Raw genomic sequence first — 6,989 nt, forward strand, 5'->3', positions numbered from 1 at the left:
AGAGAAAAAGAGAGAAGGGGCAATGTTACTATCTTTTTTCCACACTTGTGCTTCAAATTAGCACCATGATCTTCATGATAGAGAGTCTCTTATGTTGTCACTTTCATATACTAGTGGGAATTTTACATTATAGAACTTGGTTTGTATATTCCAATGATGGGCTTCCTCAAATTACCCTACGTCTTCATGAGCAAGCAAGTTGGATGCACACCCACTTAGTTACTTCTGTTGAGCTTTCATACACTTATAGCTCTAGTGCATCCGTTGCATGGCAATCCCTACTCACTCACATTGATATCTATTGATGGGCATCTCCATAGCCCATTGATACGCCTAGTTGATGTTAGACTATCTTCCTCCTTTTTGTCTTCTCCACAACCACCATTCTATTCCACCCATAGTGCTATGTCCATGGCTTGCGCTCATATATTGCGTAAAAGTTGAAAAAGTTTGAAAAGGCTAAGTGTGAAACAATTGCTTGGCTTGCCATCGCGGATGTGCATGATAGGAGCATTTTGTGTGACGGAGATGAAGCGTGGCCAAACTATATGATTTTGTAGGGATGAGCTTTCTTTGGCTATGTTATTTTGATAAGACATAATTGCTTGGTTAGTATGCTTGAAGTATTATCATTTTTATGTCAATATTGAACTTTTGTCCTGAATCTTTTGGATCTGAACATTCATGCCACAATAAAGGAAATTACATTGAAAATTATGTTAGGTAGCATTCCACATCAAAAATTCTGTTTTTATCATTTACCTACTCGAGGACGAGCATGAATTAAGCTTGGGGATGCTTGATATGTCTCCAACGTATCTATAATTTTTATTGTTCCATGCTATTATATTATCTGTTTTGGATGTTTAATGGGCTTTAATATGCACTTTTATATTATTTTTGGGACTAACCTATTAACCAGAGGCCAAGTGCCAGTTTCAGTTATTTTGCCTATTTTAGTGTTTCGCAGAAAAGGAATATCAAACGGAATCCAAACGGAACGAAACCTTCACGGGGAACTTTCTTGGAACAAACGCAAACTAGGAGACATGGAATTGAAGTACGGAACTCCGCGAAGCTTCCACGAGGTAGGAGGGCGCGCCAAGGGGGTAGCCGCGCCCCCACCCTCATGGGCCCCACGGAGCTCCACCGACATAGTTATTTCGCCTATATATACTCTTATACCCTAAAAACATCGAGGAGAGCCACAAAACCACTTTTCAACCATCGCAACCTTCTATACACGTGAGATCCCATTTGGGGCCTTTTCTGGTGATCTACTGGAGGGGGACTCGATCACGGAGGGCTTCTACACCAACACCATAGCCTCTCCAATGATGTGTGACTTGTTTACCACAGACCTTCGGGTCCATAGTTGTTAACTAGAAGGCTTCTTATCTCTCTTTGGTTCTCAATGCAAAGTTCTCCTTGATGTTCTTGGAGATCTATTCGATGTAATACTTTTTGCGGTGTGTTTGCCGAGATCCAATGAATTGTGGATTTATGATCAAGTTTATCTATGAACAATATTTGGGTCTTCTCTGAATTCTTATATGCATGATTTGACATCTTTGCAAGTCTCTTCGAATTATCGGGTTAGTTTGTCCTACTAGATTGATCTTTCTTGCAATGGGAGAAGTGCTTAGCTTTGGCTTCAATCTTGAGGTGTCCTTTCCCAGTGACAGTAGGGGCATCAAGGCATGTATTGTATTGTTGCCATCGAGGATAAAAATATGGGGATTATATCATATTGCTTGAGTTTATCCCTCTACATCATGTCATCTTGCCTAAAGCATTACATTTTCTTATGAACTTAATACTCTAGATGCATGCTGGATATCAGTCGATGTGTGGAGTGATAGTAGTAGATTTCGAATCGTTTTGGTCTACTTAACACGGACATGATGCCTATGTATATAGTCATTGCCTAGATATTCTCATAACTATGCCCTCTTCTATCAATTGCTCGGCAGTAATTTGTTCACCCACCGTAATACTTGCTATCATGAGAGAAGCTAGTAGTGAAACCTATGCCCCCCGGGTCTCTTTCTTATTATATTGCATCTCCTTTTATTATCGCATCTCGTTTACTATTTTGCAATCTATACAACAAAAATACCAAAAAAATTATCTTACTATCCTTATCAGATCTCACTTTCGCAAGTGATCGTGAAGGGATTGACAACCCCTTTACCGCGTTGGTTGCGAGGTTGTTGATTGTTTGTGCAGGTACTAGGTGACTTGCGTGTTATCTCCTACTGGATTGATACCTTGGTTCTCAAAAACTAAGGGAAATACTTATGCTTTGTCGCATCACCCTTTCCTCTTCGAGGGAAAACCAACGCATTCTGAAGAGGTAGCACTCCTCAACACATCCACAAGTTGGCACCACCTGCCAGAAACCCGACATAGCTTCAACACATGGTCGGCATTCCGATGCCTCTGCTCCTACAACCCATCAGCCTGTCACAGCAGCACCGCCAGCTCAGTGGTCCCGCATAGATAAATCGTCTGCTAAGCAGTCCGTCGAAGCTTCACCATCTGCTTGGCAGTCTGCTCGGTAGTCTACCTTGCAGCCAACCAGACATTCTGCTAGAAATGTTTCAAGTACCAAGTAGGAAGCGGCCAAAAAGGTTGCACCTGAGAGGAAGCACGGCAGGAGAGCAAAGAGGAAAGAGAACGATTGCCTCTTACTTAAAGCACTCATCGCCCAGAACCAAATTAATAGTAGGTTGTCCGAATCGGGGAGTAATATTATTTCTGACGGCACGAATGATGAAGAAGTAGAGTTATTGCTTGCTAAAAGTAAAGCAGCCGTACTTGAAGTACACAATTACATCCATGGCTAGCCATTTCTTGTTGGCGAATACTTTGATTAGTGCAGCTCCAGTCGTCGCGAGTTACATGAATATTGCATGCATCTAATGTCAGCAAGTCATCATGGTTTGCTAGTACACTACAAAAAAGATCATTTCCGACATGATGATGGTTCCGTCAATGTGAGTTTTGAGGACTTACATCTCTTCTTCAACTTCAATGAGCTCGATGCCACTTTTGTTAGATGCCTGATTATGTATGTACTTAACAAACTCTGATCAACTTCTCCATACAAGGCTGTAAATGATAAACAACTAACTGCATTTTATTCCTCTCAGGGGATTGAATGCGCAGAGAATAAAAAGGGAGAGTATGTATTTCATAGATCCTGCATTAGAAAATGGCACAACATTAGATGCTAACGACCTACGGGACTGGGCCATTAACATGGTTGTCCATCTCTTCGAAAACACGTCCCATGCAGAATCATTTCTCTGGCCATGTCATGAATGGTAAGTCTAGTAACCAACCACGCATACACTGATTGTCTTTTAGTTCGCGACATAATTCATAAGTTCATGGCTTTCTTAATATGTAGTGATCAATGGATATTGGTATTCATTTTTCCAAACAAGAACACATTTTACTACATGGATTCTCTCAGGGAGTCAACAAACGCTGAAGATCTGACGCATCTTCAGCAATTCATGGATAAGTATTGAATTCTATGATGTTGAAATTAATTTGCATTCATATCTGGTTCAATAATTGATGTTGTCAAAATTCATCTTCATTTGCAGTATGCCCACATTGTGGAAAAGTAAACAAGGGAACTTGTTCAAGAGGGAACTACCTCTGCAGCACGAGATCGTTTCTCCGGTAACACACCAAAATCCATTATTTTCTAAAAATTTATCCAATAGTCTGCAAATACCTTTTTTACGCTAGTCAAATGTTCAAGCTTCCAAATAAACCTATTTCTATTTTTGTCCAAAGAAAAAATAATACATCTAACACCGGTTAGGTTGTTCCTAGCAGGACAAATACATGACTAATTATGTACAAAAAATTTGAATGTCCTCAGCAACAGGCAGGGACCAACCTTTGTGGATACTATGTTTGCAGACACATGATCTCCATCTGCAAATCTGCTGATAGTTATGACGATCCTCATGAATTAGTACCAGTAAGTCTATCTTAATTAATATCTTCTACTCCACTCATATGGCACATCCTGATCTTCAAAATACTGTAGCTCATCTTAGAACCGAGGACACCTGAACCACTCCCGGCTGGTGAATTGCTGATGGTTCAGAGATTTTTCAGCGACTTCTTCCTGAATCACTACATCAATCCCACTTGTGATAATGAAGATTTCAACATGCGCTCTCCTGAAACATTCAGTAAGAGTTAGCCGCTAAACATATACACATGGATCCATTGTTTTCCATCTGATGAGGTCTTGTATTTTGTACACTAAGATTAATTATGTAATGCATATATGTGTGGAAAAATCATCGGAATTTAGCTACCATATGTTCAATTGCAATTGTTGCGAAATCTGATGAATGTTCTTCCTGTGGACACTATTTGTTCAATTGAATATTGTGGTGAATTTACTTTTTGCATGCCGATTCAAAATGGGATATTTTTGTTTTAAACTGGCAATTGGTACGCACACGGTTCAACTAAATGAGTGTGTGCGATCCACATCGGAGAGTATTTGTCAATCGTAGCTGAACCGTCGGTGATACACAGCAGATCGCAAACGATTTGCAGCACTACTATGTGTGTATAGGGTCTCTGGGACCATTTGTGATATCACTGCATCGCACACGAGAGCTCGGAGTAAACCATGCCCAATGTAAAATACAATCCCAGTCGTAATTTTTTCAGGAAATGTGTGGGATCCCAAATGAAAAGCACACGTCACTCTTGCCAGAACCGTCGGCAATAAACAACAAATGACAAATGGTCTACAACACTTGTATGTGTGCAAAGGGCTCCTGAACCGTTTGTGATAGAACATTATCAAACACGGTAATTGTTGGGAAACGTGTGCGATAGAATCTTGCATGGCTGACGGGTTCCATAGAAAACACGTGTGCGATGGGGTACATATCGCACACAGTTCATATGTTGGCCCATGTGCCTTACATACTGTTTCCCAAATGGTTCATTACGGCACACCATTTGGTTTCACTACGTCATTAGAAATGTTTGATCACTGTCCCACACGTGCGAAAGAGTTTAGTGTGTGCTGCATTGCACACGATTACACTTTGCAAGGCCTTTGGATCATGGCTCCATATCCCCGACGGTTTCTGGGTCGTGTGGAAAGGACCCCCTATCGCCCACACTCATTTGGCAACAGTTCCGAATGTCGTCACGGAAAGGCGCTAAAAACTGTGTGTATAGAACCGACGTGTACCAGTGACTTCTATGACGATAATTGTGACAAAACCCGGTATCATCATAGATGCGGTGGGCTCCTACTATGGCAAAAAAATCATGACAGAAAATGGGATTTTTCGTCCTGGTCCGGCTGAAGATGCACCTGCATGACATTCTTTGGGCCGTCCATGACGGAAAAAATCATGGTAGAAGCAAGGGCGAGGAAAATTTGGAGGTGTTCCCGGTAAAGGTGGGTGGTTGGGGCCAAGCGATGCATGGAGGGATTGTGCGTTTCTCTCGTACAGGTATGCACGTGTGTGCGAGGTGTTGGGCTCTAACTGAACCTGAGCGAGGCGTTCGCTTACTAAACCTGAGCGATTGCACTAGCTACGTTACTGAACCTAAGCGATCGAACCCTGGATGTTAACTGAACCCGAGTGATTCCTTCGCTACTACTCCTAACTGAAGCCGATCGAACCTGCTGCCTCTCGATAAATAGTGACCATTGTTGGGGGTTGGATGAATAGTTCCCAGTGGGGATTGAATGAACAGGACCCCATGGTAGTAGAGGCCATTGCCGCTGGATTAACAGGACCTCGATCGAGGAGGCTGGTGGAGGCTGGATGAACAGGACCCCGTGGAGGCTCCATGAACAGTAGCCAGTGGAGGGTGGATGAACAGGACCCAGTGAAGGGCTAGTTGAAGAGTAGCCAATGGAGGCTGCATTAACAGGACCCAGTGGATGAACAGTAGCCGGTGGAGGCTGGAGGAAGTTGACAGTGGATGAACAGTAGCAGGTCGAGGCTGGAGGAAGTCGACGGTGGATGAACAGTATCCCATGGAGGGTGGAGTAAGGCAGTAGATGGTGGATAAACAGTAGCCTGCGGAGTCCCGTTTTGCAGTACGCCACACCCCTGCCGATGAACATGACCCCCTTTTCGACCGTAGGCGCTCCAACACAAGTCTGTTTCCTCCGTTTTGCGGTACACCACACCCCTCCCGATCAACAGCACCACATTTCAACCGTACGCACTCAAACACAAGTCTGTTTCCTCCATTTTGCGGTACGCCAGACCCTTCCCGATGAACAGGACCCCGTTTCGACCTTACGCGGTCGAACAGAAGGCCATTTCCTCCATTCTGCGTTATGCCAAAGTTCGTTTCGGCTGTTCCATCCAAGATGGTTGGCTCCCGATGAAGACACGACTCTGTTTACTCTGTTCTGACCCAGCTGGTTGGCTGCTCATGAACAGGACGCCGTCATTGTACGCATTAGAGACTCTGCTCGTATGTACATACGTACTCATATTTACTATCTTGCAGCGTGGCTATACGTACGTGTACACGTTATAGACGGGGCCACGTGACATGCTACGCCGGCGCCTCTACTTAAACACGTGCTGCTCCTTACTCGGCCACGGTATGTCGCTGCAGAGAGACCGATCGACCACTATGTACGTACACATTCACGGCCAGACAGATAACGCTACCTTCGCTTTAACCTGGTGGGTCCCAGCTGTCACGGGGTAAGAAGGCACTTCCTTCCATGCGAAGGTAAAGCTGATGGATCCCAGCTATTAGGGAGGAACACTTTTTTCCGAAATATAGAGGCCCTTCCAGTGGGTCTGAGCTGTCAGGTGGAGGAATCATTATTTTGCGTGTAATAAGGAGGCACTTCCTTCCGTGCGGCCATGGACCCAGCTGTCAGCCTCTCCACGTACAGTCCTCTTCTGATGGCTGTTGTTCGTTGACCGTGTTGACCATGCCATACTGTTCGA

This window comes from Triticum urartu, chromosome 2 (assembly GCF_003073215.2).
Source record: "Triticum urartu cultivar G1812 chromosome 2, Tu2.1, whole genome shotgun sequence".
Lineage (NCBI taxonomy): Eukaryota > Viridiplantae > Streptophyta > Magnoliopsida > Poales > Poaceae > Triticum > Triticum urartu.